This window comes from Helicoverpa zea, chromosome 23 (assembly GCF_022581195.2).
Source record: "Helicoverpa zea isolate HzStark_Cry1AcR chromosome 23, ilHelZeax1.1, whole genome shotgun sequence".
In the NCBI taxonomy this organism is placed as follows: Eukaryota; Metazoa; Arthropoda; class Insecta; order Lepidoptera; family Noctuidae; genus Helicoverpa; species Helicoverpa zea.
This window is the reverse complement of record NC_061474.1, coordinates 643558-658438: the sequence shown is the minus strand read 5'-3', so window position 1 is coordinate 658438 and position 14881 is coordinate 643558. Positions and strand designations below refer to the sequence as shown.

Below are 14881 nucleotides of genomic sequence, written 5' to 3'. Positions count from 1 at the left end.
CAATGTATGTTTTTTTATTTGTCCAACTTGAATACAACACTTGGAATTGTTATCAAAATTTGCCGGAAAGTACCTAAAACAATTAGTTATTCATGTTTTATGTTGACAAACGTATTTAATTATTATGTAGGTTATACATTGCGCACGCCCAGTACAAGTTTGCGTCGGTCTTTCTAATTACGTTCGTATATAGTAATTTAAACCGATCTTGCAGTGTGCTCAAATTACATTATTTCACTAATCTATTCCTTGTAAAACGTAACAGAATTGAATGAAATTGGATCTCTTTATTCGTGACTAGGAAATGAAATAATGGTGTTGTTTTTTTCAGCCTGTTTTGACCTTAGGCTGTATAACATTATAAACTATGAAGCTATATTGAAATAAGAACTTGTTTTACACTGCTCATAGCTCGATTACGATGCTAAGACAACGTGGTTTTTCTTTTATTTTTAAAGTATAAAACTTCTGTGATGCTAATCTAGATTTGCCTTGACATTTTAGCTACAAAATTATTTGCATTGCCGACAATAATAGTCGATGCTATCGTCCACCTATTGCAAATTCGTGAAGTGTGTTTTACGTTTCCTTGATAATCTAACAAAACAGTTAACTGTTTATTTACAAACTTAGTTGAATGTGTTCCGGTAAACTGTATTGTGGTATCATTTTCCTTGTATGGAAGTAAATGAGACGTAAATGGATATACAGTAGTCGTTTTGTGTAAGTTACTGTTAAGATTTTAATATATCACTAACTTATTTTAGTGAAATGTTCAGAAATTGTTGATGCAAGTGATTCAATTTATGTTAAATTGATTATGTCTTGGCTTTGCTTTAGCTTAATAATTTAAAATGTCTCCTGCATTTACTTCCCAACATAATACAGTAATCAATAAAAAAACAGTACAAATCTTTAATTGCTTCTATGACACTAATTTTAAAACAATAGAGAATCAATTTGTGCCTTGCGTATGTCTGTCCTCTGGCATACAACAGGTTAATCTGATCAAGAAAGTCCATCCTTTATTTCTTATTCCGTGAGATTTAAATCATGAATGATGATGACCGTGGCCAATCAGATAACAGTACTTATCTTGGCCGCACCTGTCCGTAACCTCTTTATCTATCTTTTACTTTGTTTATATTGCGTACTGATAAAGTTGCGTTTACAACTACAGAGTTTGCAGTGTAGAAGGATTTATTAAGCAGATAAAGATTTTAAAATCGTTTTGCATTTATGTCAAAGTAATATTTAACAAATGTTCTTTATTTTTTTAATTTATTGAAGATAATATAAATGGATTTTATTTATTTTCTGTGTTTTGAAAGTTTACAATAATAAGACAAGTATGGTGAGTGAATTGGCTAAGATTAATTTAAATTATCAGTTATTGTTAATGGTTCATATTGAATTATGTTAATTGAAACTACAAAAAAGACAATGGTTTGGACTGTACCATAGCAACAATTTTTTATTAACTCATTAAAATACAGCACAAAGTCAAGGTTAATGTGTAAATACTTCCTACAATTTATCACAATAAATCTTTATTGCAAAAAAATATTACGAAATATTTTAAGTAATTATTGAGGAGTTTACCATACATTATTTCCATTACGAAATTTTACAACAGGTTAAGAGGCAAAAAAAAGGATTCACTTGTATGTTTACAAAAAGAAGGTCTTGACTCCTTGCACAAATTCGTAAAGAAAAAAAGAAACCATAAACCCATTTTGGCGTTTTGCGCGCCAAGTGCGCAAAAAAACTGCGTCCCGTCTCTCAATAAAGATGGGGAGACTTGAAGTTTACTGGTTACGTCTATCTGCAGCTTTCTTATCCATGTTTTTTATTGAAGTAAACAGCCCACTTGAATAGGTATTATTCATGTAAAAAGCATGTTCGGCATTTTCGGAAACTTTGCGTGTGGATCCTCAAGAGTTTGGGGATAAATCCTATGTGTATATATTATTCAGAAAGCAGTCAAACGTCTTTGGTAAATAAAAACCACGAAAAAGTTAAAAACTTGCCTATTCTTACCAAGTTTTTTGTTAATATAACTTGAATAAACTCTTTTATGAAATTAATACTTTCAGTATCCAACAATATACTGAAACATAATATGTTTCAAACAAAAAATAGTTTTAAAACCTACATCATAAAAAAAAGAACTGGTAACATGAGAACTACTCGTACAGGAATTTACGATTTTCTATGGTTCAGCTAAATTCACACCTTTAGTTACACGCGTTTTTAACAATGTGTTCATAGTACTACAAATATTACAATGTTTTGAAGAATCTAAAGCCATTTAACACGAGACATTTCAAACTTGATTTTGGTACTACAATTCAACATTCTTGGTGTAAATTTTCCCTTGATTTTTCCAAGGTATTTATCCTTGAAGTGTCCGTACTACTTTGTGGTACATTGCGTGACTAAAGAGAACACTACTTAGGCGCGAGACGACATAATTAGTCACCCACGTGGCTATGATTGTCGCCACTATTGAACACGAGGTAGATATTCTTGTATTGTGTAATGAGCACTATTCTTTTAATGAAATTGTTAACTAGTGTGTAGGGTAAATACGCCAAATGTCGGCCCCCTTAGCGATTTTCTGCTTGCGGTTCGCTATAGCACCGTCAGTTTCCAACGAAAGATAGTTTTTGATGCGGTTTTGGATAGTTTGATTAATCTATGTCATGTTTATAGGCATAAGATTGATATTTCTACGAAAAGAAAAAAGTAATAAGGCTTAGATGCGTCGAGAACAGAAAAACCCTAAAGTCGGCCATTCACGGCCCAAGGTCGGTCGCGTTTTTTCCAAATGTCGGCCGGGTATAGGCTGTTTTAAATTAAGGCAGTGACAAATATTATTAACATGATTTATTTTAGCAGAATTATAATATAATACTAAGTATACATTTGTATACTTCGGCCGTTCAGAGAATGCGTTCCTGACACCTATCAGTTAGTCACGACTAGTGATGGGCACAACATAACACTGAGTTCGTTACCGTTCCTTCAAAATGAACCGCCGCATTATTTTAAGATTATTTTCGTTTTAAATTGGCGGAATCATTTGTTTTATATTTTAGTTATTTAAGTGGAAACCAAAAAAGGTAATATTCATATAATAAAATTGTTTTATTTATTCTTTGTTACAAGTACATTGAATTGAATGTGCGAACAGAATATTAATCAGACTCCGATTTGCTTGAGGAGGTGGTGTCTTCATCATCATCTTCGCCTACATGTATAATTATATTATTATCAATAACAGAATCAATCCTGATATCTCGGTCTAACAAAAGCCGGGTAATCAAATAAAAACAGATCGAAAACACTTGAAAAACGTGGTCTATGCGCACGAAACGACAACGGACGACTGTTTTAGCGTCACAAAATGGCGGCCCATAACGCCATTTGGGGTTACCATTTTTAATCTAAGTATAAAAATGCGGTTTGGTCATAGTTTTATTTTTATATTTCATAAACGTTATAATTAAGTCTTATAGTCCATTATTTTCCAATTCTTAAAAAGAAAATCAAAACGTATTATTTTATATTATAACTGTATAAGAACAGATTACGATACTTGCCTGTTATTTTTAGCACAGCACTACAAAATATAAACCGCTGACATAACCTTGTAATAGCGCAGTATAGATTTAGAAAAATATTGTTTACCAAGTTATTTGACACTCAGTTTGGCACAAAATTATAACATTCATTGATTATTGATATAATAATGTTGTTTTAATGCTCCTCAATTGTTAAAACGGTAAACAACCAGCAAAAATATTTTTATCGTAACTGCAACGCCATTGCAAAGTTACGTCGTCAGTTCAATCGCGACGTGTCAGGAACGCATTCTCTGAATGGCCGAACTATAATTGTATTTGTTTAATTTATAGTAAAATATTTTTTTGTTTCCCCTAAACAAAAAAAGTCGTATTCACGACCAACCATTCATATTTTTTAAGCTAATAAGAACGGTTTAATGGATAGCAAGTATCAAACTATAAAGCTACCATAAACATGCCTACAATACTGTCAACTCTTACATTTAAACTTAACTTCTATACGATATAATGAATTATAATAAATAAATTATTTCATTTTGAGAAAATGAAAAAATATAAAAGTATTTTTTCATCAGCCTGTATAGTGGCGCTTGAGTTGGAGGCTGGTCGACATTACGATTATTTACGATTCTAATGTCGGCCCCTATTTCTTGTACCTTATTTCTCGAGATTCAACTAATATCACCCCGGCCGTTATTTGGCTATTAAACGTAAAATAGATCTATTTGCCTATAAGCTTTGCAAATTCTCTTGTTAAGCCAACGAAATTAGTACAATAGGAATTTATAAAATAGACTGCATTTGCTTTAAGTCGGCCACGGCCGAGACTCCGGTTTTAAGTCAAAACTGTTGTCCTAATGGCGGCCTCCTATTTTTCCTTGAAAAATATACGCAAAACGCTGAAAAAACTATCTTAAAATATAGTAAAAATAACCCATTAGTGATAATCAAGCTTAAAACAAAAATAAATAAATGTTTTATCGTTCTAATATCAATCCCCAAAATGTGAGTATTCACTTCGAGTAAGCTACTTTACGTGCGAATTTGATGTTTCAACGGCGCAATCGCTACTGACGCTCAGTATGAGAAGAGTAAGTGACAGAATCGGATAGTAACGATTTGTACGTATAGAGTATAAACCAAGGTTGCAATTCGAGGAGCAAAACTAACACTTAATTACCTTTTGAATGAATGCAAGCTGAAAATGTACAGACGGCCGAAGTTTGGGGGGAGGCCGACATTTGGCGTATTTACCCTATTTTGCTGCCTCGCGTTAAAAACTACCCAGGAGAGGTTCACTGTCCTCCAGAAAGTGCCTTCATCTGAACTTATCCTGATGTGAATTGTAATAACACTGCAAATATCCTAGAGTTTTCCGTTCTAATGAATCTTTGTCCAAAAAGAGCCAATAAAGTCAGACAATACAGATTCGATTTTTATATAGCAAAGCATGACGAGTAAAGCTCTAATACTTTCCTCATAGATACCAACTAGCAACAGGAGGAAAAAATACGCCTTCACATAATCAATGGTGCCAACTTCTAACCAATCACGGTACTGTCCAGACGGTAGACTTTTTTTGCACGACCTTGGACGCCGCTCGGCCCCCCCCACATCATTCATCAACATAAATTGCACGTACCATGTCTTCGTATCGTGTTGCAAAGAAATTGTGGCCGTTTAAAGATCCCATAGTGTGTGTGATTTGTTACTGGATTCCTTGATTGCATTGGGCATATTTATATTTGCCAGGCAAGGACTGTAAAGTTTGATAAACGCTCAAACTTTCTCTGTGTGATTGGAGGCCGGTGCCCAGCATGAGACGATAAAAAGGGCGATGATAATGTAAAGTTAAAATTAAAGTAAAGCTGCATCATAAAATTTAGATCTCCCACAAAATTAATGTTCTGCCCTTTTTAAACTTGGAATAACTGAGTCACCTACTGATTTTGTTCACAACAAAGCGATTAGGATTGTATCAAAAACGAATAAAGAGTAACTGCACAATAAGTACTGTATGCCTTGTGAAGGGCTAGTTTATTTGCGATTTAAGCGATATAACCATGAATGGATTGGGTGTGGGAGTTCTACTAAATGATATTTAGAAACAAGTATTGCTCTATCTATAGCATTTACTCCAGTATTCGCTTCAGATTATCTTTAACTGTGTTACACACCGTTAACCATATAAGATTGTATATCAAGATGAGATATCCGTCATAGTTGACCCAATATTGAATCCACAAAGTATGGCAGTAACAGCTCAATTAGTTAAATCAGGGAGCGAGATAGGCCGGCCTTTCGAACCAATGAGCCGAGACATAGTAATCTACCGTAACAAAACTCTTCCTTAATATGTTTTGAAGACGTTTGAAATCGTTAACAAGTATGGTCGAGTCGATTTCTAGACAAGAATAGAAAGCATCCAAGTTGCCTTTCATACCTTTAATGATTGATTTCTTGTATATCTTCCGAAGTTACGCTATTTTGATCCCTAGGAGTTTTCTATTTTCATTTTATGGGTGTCAGGCTCATAATCCGTCCTTTTCATTTTAGGATTAAATTTTTGTGTCTAAAAGGGCAAGGTACAACGCCTTATCTCCAATTAGTTCAAGCAGGACTAGATTTAAATGGTATCGCCCGTCCCTTCGTAACGAGTGAAGTGTGACGGCGCCCGCGCACGCAGGCGTGCTCAACAAGTGAACTACCGGTCTTCGTTTTTTGTAATAATATACGATGGGTTTTTGTTTTTATAGTCTGTTGTCGAAAGGGTGAACGCTTTTTGTTCCAGTGATTTTTAATTCCAGTTAGTAAAGTGCTCTTTAATCCTTTTTGGTATGTTCCAGTCGGATTACTTACAGAATAAAACTTGAGCCTTTGGTCGATGATTTATACAACAAACTTATTAAATAAATAATCGGCCAAAGGAATTTTCAAATTTTTAGCTGGTACCTAAATCAATTTTAAAGCCACCTGCATACACAAATATCGTATCAAATTGATAATCAATGTGTAAACATTAGCAATCATTCCGTTCACTTTATCCAATGCTCCAATTACTGAATGGGTTTAACCATAGTAGTACGTCCATTAACGACTAACGATTGTTACACAAATGTATGGTATTAGCATTGTTTTGTTATACCGACTTGTAAAGAATGATAAAACATAGTTTTCAATGAATGAGTCTTGTTACTTGTTATTATGTATACGAGTATATTGCTTCTTGATTAAAATAGTAAGGTGTGCTATGTGGGTTGTAAAATGCTTATCTTATTACAAACAAGTTTTTAGTAAGTACCTAGTACATTTTTTATAGGTGTTGGTATTTTTTCGAGACTCATTTTGTTTGAATTTAAACATTTTTGAAATGACATGCAACCTTCCTACTATATTCCTCAACAATTTGCAACATAATTGAGATACCTTTACTTTGTAAGAAACCTCGTATTCCGAACAGGGGTTACTAGAGGTCATTGAAACCTATTAGTGCTCGTACATTTACTTGCAAATCCTTTGGAAGCTGACGAGCCATGTAAGTGCATTGTCAATAGCTTGCAGTGTGCATTTGTGGGGCGTAGTTGGAACATAATAGAGGTGGCAGAGATGTATTACTTCTTAACACGTAGAAACTGCATTGAAATTAATATTTGTCTGTGTCTGTGTCCTACATTGTAATGTATTGTCTTGCTAACTTGGAATTACATCATAAACGTCTTGACCAAGTATCTACTCAAAATAGATTTATCGATAGTTTTGAATGTGAATCAAAAGCTGTTCAATCACTTGTATCATCCAGTGAATAGTTTATTTACTAATTATTATTGATATTGAAAAATACATACATTCTACATTCTAATGATTAATGCCTTGTTTAATAACAAAATATTTAAACAATTGCACGTACGATGTCTGAGCAAGTAAAGAGTACTTTCACAAGTTGGCTCGTGACTGGTATAGGAAAACTTGATGGTTTCCATAAACAACTGTAGAACTTGTTTGTCTTATCTATTCGGAGCAGACTTGTAGGGAAAATATTGAAATGTAAACAATACACATGCATTATAACGGTGTTGAAGGAAAAAGGGTATGATTTAAGCTGTCACCAATTTAATTCATTTTGTGTTTCTTAAATAATAGGGTTTGCCCTCAAAATAGTAGATTTGTCACCAAATGTAGTCACCAAACAATATAAAATCATTTCCACAATAAATTACCGAAAATCATGGAGATATGGGGTCAAGTACCAAATAAATGATTTTGTATGTATTATAATAGGTTTGTCCTAATAGTATTTAAGCAAACTAATTTAAAGAGATCACCAATAAATCATATATTATATCACTAGAAAATTTCATGAAGGTCTAAAAATGTAGGGTGGTCGTCATCATCATTTCAACCAAAAGAGTCTACTACTTAACTGGCCATGTGCCTCCCCCCAAGGGCTTTAGTTTCCACAGGTAGTATAAATATATTTAAATTAAATTTCTAGCTGAATAGTAAATAAAACAATTAATCAAAGTCAAAATAATCAATATTTATTGTTAAAAATCTCACTGCCCGCGCCCCGCATCGTATGATCGTACCTACAACCAACCTACAACCCATTCGTTGAGGCCCGAAAGCGCGCCAATTTGTCTCCCTTCCCTTCCTCTTCCCTTTGAACATATTTTTATTAAAATTATAAACTGATGTATTAAATTGGTAACGAATACATTATTTTAATAACTGAACGAAATAAAATGTAACTACTGTATTGGTGACAAAATAACAAATAAAAAGGAGTCGCAGTCAGGGATCGATTAATCGATTTATTTGGTGACAGATCTACCATTTTGAGCACCAAGCTATTATTTAAGTAATAAAACTATTATTATAAGAACGAAGTTTATATTCATGTAATGCACTACAATTTTATTGGTAATCCATCTCATATTTTACACATTATATTAACAATAATTTGCTAATTCATACCTGGGAACACTCTTTGTTTATCTGAGAACGAAAATATTTCGTGGCGATAGATCTATTTATTAGGTGATACAACTTGATGACAAATATAAATTTTGGTGACAAAAAATATAGTTCCAAGGAAAAATTGATGCAGCGTTTTTTTAAATGCTGAATTTAAAATAACGCTGGGTTTTATAAAGTGGATTTTTTATTCAAGTTTGGAAATTAATCTCGCATTACTCAAGTATTAACAAAAATACGTCTATTTGTTGATCATTACATCATTTTTCATAACCCCGAAATGTTAAACTTCATTCAACTATCTTCAACTGTCATTCACAACAACATACTTCATATAAAGACTAGAACAGGATAGGCCACCGATCGGGTCGTTCGTCGTTTCGCCCCACAAGCGATTGGCACCGCGGTGCCAATCGACGAAGTACAGTTTTTGAATGGGTCGATTCGCACCACAGTTTTTGTTTTTGTTTTATTCGGGGCGAATGGCCCAAGGTATCTTAAGCATAGGTCGATTTGCACCATGCAGTGAAACATTTGGTTAATTTATTTCAAATATCGTCAATTCCAATTATTTATTTGTACAGTCGATACGAAAATTGACATCATCTACCAGGAGAGCAAAAGTGTAAATGTGAGTGAATTGTGTAAAACTCTAGGAATATTAACAGTTGGGAAAACTCGGCCTGAAAAGCACGGGCCAGATTACCATGAGAAGAAAGTAACGTAGGTAAATCGACCCACTTTAATATTTTTCCTGAAATCTGGTAGTTGTGAAATTTTTCACAGCTCAAAATCGTCAGGATGCCAAAAGACTTAGATCTTTTTCATAATTTTCATCAAAAATATTATAAGCAAAATACTTGGTCTAGAATAATGGACTCTTAATATAAACTTTGTTACTACTGTGTAGATACCTAATAAAAAAATGTTTTTTTTTATATTTACTTTTTGCATCAGAATTGAGATTATTTTAACTATCTTATATTGGGTACTAGGAGTTCAGCATTTTAGACAAATTCATCCTCATCCTCCGAGCCTTTTTCTCAATATTCCCTATGTTGGGGTCGGCTTCCAGTCTAACCGGATGTATCTGAGTACCAGTGCTTTATAAGGAGCGACTGCCCTATCTGACCCCCCCCCAACCCAGTTACCCGGGCAACCCTTTGGTTAGACTGGTGTCAGAGTTACTGGCTTCCGACAACCCGAATATTAGAGAAAGTACTTTATGCGAACTTCGAAAATATTCTGACTAATTAGTTGTTCCACCCGCTTCAAATAAAGTGGTCGTTGATTACTGACGTGATACATGCATTGTATTTTTTTAAATTCTTTTGCCTTGAATTTATTATAGTTAATAAGGACCACTACTTAGCGAGAACTGATAATAATTGATCTTGATATTGAGTTGTGTAGCAGTGAGTACGTCTTGCTCCCTTAAACGGCACTGCTTGCGGTAGCGTCGTACATCATAAGATGAAACTGGGTGCCAGAAAAGTTCAAAAGTTCAGATACAAAAATGCATTTTTTCGGTTTTGAAGTATGGATAAAACTTCAGTAGGTAATGATACTCCACAGAAAATGTTATAATAAAAACTGCTTATCTCCTCTAACTACAATCACAATTTCAAAAGAAGAACTGTTTCATATTGTGGGGCGAATCAACCCATTCCAAATGTGTAGTTCGTCGATTGGCACCGCGGGGCGAATCGACCCATTCAAAAAATGTACTTCGTCGATTGGCACCGCGGTGCCAATCGCTTGTGGGGCGAAACGACGAACGACCCCACCGATCGCACCAATAAATAAATTGTACTCTCAATCACACCCAATAACACTTAACCGTTCCCTAAGGACATGAGCACACTGCACGTAGCGCATTGTGATGCATATCATGTGCGCATCAGTGCGCTCGCGCATACCTCAATAGGCCGCCTTCCTGTCTGAACACAGCTTAATGCTGGCTTTACATGCTGTCACGCTGCCGAATACGGTTATGTCATTCATACTGTGATAATTTCGAATTGGGGGTCCTTTTTGGTAGAAGATTAATTCTTATATTAATTGTAATTAGTCATTTTTAAACTGTTTTGATTAACCCTCGCTCTCAGAGACATATAATGATTACTTAAGTCACTCCTTAGTGACGGATTGACACAGAAATCCTTTTTTAATTAACCAGTAAATGTCTCTGAGTGCGTTGGTATGGTCGGTATAGAGACATTGGAAATCGAAGGAGCAGACAGCAGTTTAACTTTTTATATGTAGTTCCTATTAGATGTCTCAGGAGACTCGAAAAATCACTGGCATTCACCAGTTGATAATAAACTTCGGAATGCTAGTCAAACTAATAAAGAAGTAACAGGTTTTCTCCCCAGTCACGTACATTTCCGACTATTCTGTCGATAACTTTTAATTGCAGAAAGTTAAGACAAAGTCTTTCTATGTTCAGTCTTCACTGTTTTTTGTTACGGAATATAAAAATGACCCGTCGAGGGTCCTGAGCACTTGTATTTCTAATTTATGCTAATATGTTACATTTCATCTCTTTAAATTGCTATGTACATGGAAGTTATACATCAGTTCATAAGATATTCCTCACTTATTCACAAGCAAGAACTTATTGACACTTGACATTTGCAAGATGTTAACGTGCCAAACGCTCCCGCTAGTCTATTTACAGTAACATGGTAATATTTACCTTTATTTAGCATACGGAGTTCTATTTACTCTGTCCTTTCAATCTTTCAATACACGTCGTGACCACTGAAGTTCTTCGCAGTTGAAAAGCCCTTTGTATTTGAAGGGCTATTGGGATTTACTGTGTGTTTTATTGATAAGCTAGAGTTTATTTAAGACTAGCTGATCCCGCGAACTTCGTATCGTTCAAACCTTCCCTGGACCTCTACAAACATTTTAAAACCAAAATCAGCTAAATCGGCCCAGCCGTTCTCGAGTTTTAATCAGACTAACGAACAACAATTAATTTTTTTTATATAGATGTCTGTGTGGATGTGTGTAATTTCAAGTTGTGACTAACTGAGATTTGAATCAGAAATTAGAGTTTATCCAGTCTTCCAACACTGTTACTCAGTTGCACTGGGTTAGAATGAAAGCCAACCCCAATATTATGCAGTTGGGAAAAGGCTTGGAAGATGATAAATTCTATACTTTCATCATCATCATCATCTCAGCCATAGGACGTCCACTGCTGAACATAGGCCTCCCCCTTAGATCTTCACAGATACCTGTTGGAGGCGACCTGCATCCAGCGTCTTCCGGCGACCTTTATAAGGTCGTCTGTCCACCTTGTTGGTGGATGTCCTACGCTACGCTTGCTAGTCCGTGGTCTCCAATTCTGTACTTTGTATCCTCTATTTTTAAAGTTTTTTCATTTAACGAGACGTTGATTCCAATAGACTATCATAATAAATTATATGTCTTCACGGCATGTCAATCATATTCAAACCGTTATCATATTTAAAATTAAATAAATTACTAATCCGTTAGCGGCACGCCATTAGAAATCCATTACTGTACAATCTTCAATGTGTACGTCCAATATGCAAACATTGGCCCAATGTAGGATTACCCCCTCGAAGCTGGATAAATATATGAGATGCATACTGCAAACACTTTCAAAAATCACAAATAACTTGTTGCACATAGAGCAAGTTTTTTAGATCAGCCCTATAAAATTAGATAGATCTTACAACTGATAACAAAGACTAGATTTATAAAACTCCATATATGGAAAACACTTTACTCTCGTAGAATAGAATAGAATAGAATAGAATAATAGTTTATTTGCAACGGAATGTAGGTACAATATAAATACAGATGTTACAAAAATGCAATTGGCGATCCTTGTACATTCTACCTTAACTTAGGCATGCAAAAATAGAATCATTGATTAATTACAATAGGTTAACTACGTTAGTACATTAGGTTAATTACAATATTAAAATTGGATATTATGAAAGGTCTATTTTATCATTTATAAATTCAGAGATGGAATAATAACATTTATTTAATAAGTAGGAAGTTAACTTTTTTTTAAATATTGACATGGGTTCATTTTTAATGCTATCTGGTATTTTGTTAAATATAATCGGGCACATTCCTAAAACACTTTTCTTATACAAAGCTGTCTTATGCTCATTAACACACAAGTTGTTGGTATATTGCCTTCTTAGTGGCCTTTTCCTATTTTCTGACAATTTAGTAAAAAGTTTCATATTTGATTTTACAAAGACAGCTATTTCGAAAATGTACAGTGATGGAAGTGTTAGTAAGTTTAGGGACTTAAATGCAGGCACACAGCTGTCTGTTACTTTCATGTTACACATAGCTCTTATGCACCTTTTTTGGGCTTTGAATACCTGTTCTCTCAGACTACAATTTCCCCAAAATATTATTCCGAATCTGAGTATTGATGCCACCAAACCATGATAAGCAACAAGTCTGGTAGCCATATTAACTTTTTTTGATAGATTGAGAAGCACATAAGCCGCTGTACTTAATTTTATTAAAATTATAAAATGTGTTTGATGATTAAGCCTTGGCCAATGTTTTGTCCAAAGGACGCTATGTTGGATCATTACGTAGTCCGTTGACCCTTATGGCAGCCGCCCAAAAAAACTACAATCACATGTATTGTGTTGCTGAGTGCTAATTGACTGGTATTATGATGAACTGGTAGATTTGTTTGATGTTCTTAGTTTCAAGTATTTTTTTTACCTGAATCATATTTCAATAGCTTCAATGTTTTTGAAAGAAAGCTGTGTGTCTATTTGTTTTTATAATACAAAAAAAAATAAGTCTCCAGACAAACTTTTCAGCATCAAGTCTGCATCGAAAGCTTTCGTTTGCCCATTCATCCATAGAACTGTGAAATCATTTAACTGTTCCAAAAATGTTCGCTAATGCACCTCGACCACCAGAGATCAATGCACCAGACGAATCTGCAACAAAATGGAAAAAAATAACTGACCATTTGCAAAAAATAGGACAATAGTTTTCAGTGGCTTGGTCAATTTGTTAAAAGTACTGTTCAATTTCATCTAACTGTGAACTGTCTGGGTCTTGTCTGATTGCAGGTTAAGTCTGAAAAATGTGAAAGTTAAGGCACTTAGCTTTTTTCTGATGTTTGTTACTTTTGTAGAAATATTGTTAGATTCTTTTCACACAGATATTTCGTGTGATATTCATAGAATCATTATAATAATTAACAACATGAAGAATAAATTATGTGTATATCTCATCACCCCATTCCATTGCATCAGATTAATCATATCTAAGCTTTAATCAAATTATTGTGATGAATTCTATAAAAAATCCATGAATTTTCCGAAATTATACGAGAAAGATGCTGTAAAACAAAAAAGTTCAGTCATAGACATCTGAGAGAAATTAACACATTACGCCACTAATATTAATGCATTACAACTTGCTAATACACATTTAAATAACATCCAAATGAGGCTAAGTAAAGAATATATTTTCGTCAATGACTCAGTGTTTAGGCCATACATAATATTAAAAAGCGAGTCTTGACATATTGCTAAATATATTTGCAATACAATGACTATGTTTGTTTAGGTTTCTAAATTAGTGTTATATCGGTGGCCTAGACTTTCTCGTTTCGTGTTCGGATGACAAAGTGTCAAGTATTTATTGTTTGGGTATAACACATTTTAAAATGTGCAATTTATTTACACATCTTAAAATATCTACATACTTGAGAATTAACATAACTTAATCTTCGATGTTTGAAGACTTGAGGAAAACCTGTTTCCTTTGCCTTTACTTAAAAGCTAACTCTAGCTAGGGCATAGTTATAGAGTTTCCTACTGACCATACCTAACCTAGTTTTCTTTAAGGAGTGCTGCGTTCTTTGAGAAGCCTGAACCATAATAGCGATTACCTTATCCATATCTCGCTTGTCTTATTCTCTGTCCACGAAACACCTCAATATCATATTATCATATAAGCATCTACTTAAACAGGTGTCCTGACCTGTTTACCCATAAAAATGAAGTGAATATGCAAAACTAATCACCCACGCGTGTCTTTAACCAATTTTGCTCATTATAAAAAATCATTAGCGTAGTTTTTTGTCCCATCCTTGTTACGTAACTTATACGTCAAGGTTGTATGAAGTCTATCTACTAATAGAATAGCTATGCTTTGTTTTTCATGTTATGCAAGGTATTGATCCGTCCCTTTGAAGGTTTTCGCCAAATAACTTCGCTGGTATGAAGGCAGCCATTTGTCTCTTCGATCGTATCTTGAAGGCACTAGTAGCTTGCTTCATAATG

General features: G+C 34.3%; 1 protein-coding gene across 4 annotated transcripts in view; it reads left to right on the top strand.

The window, feature by feature from the left end:
- LOC124641834 (neurofilament heavy polypeptide-like) overlaps positions 1-14881 on the top strand; it is a 33950-nt gene that overhangs the window by 237 nt on the left and 18832 nt on the right. The window lies entirely within an intron of this gene.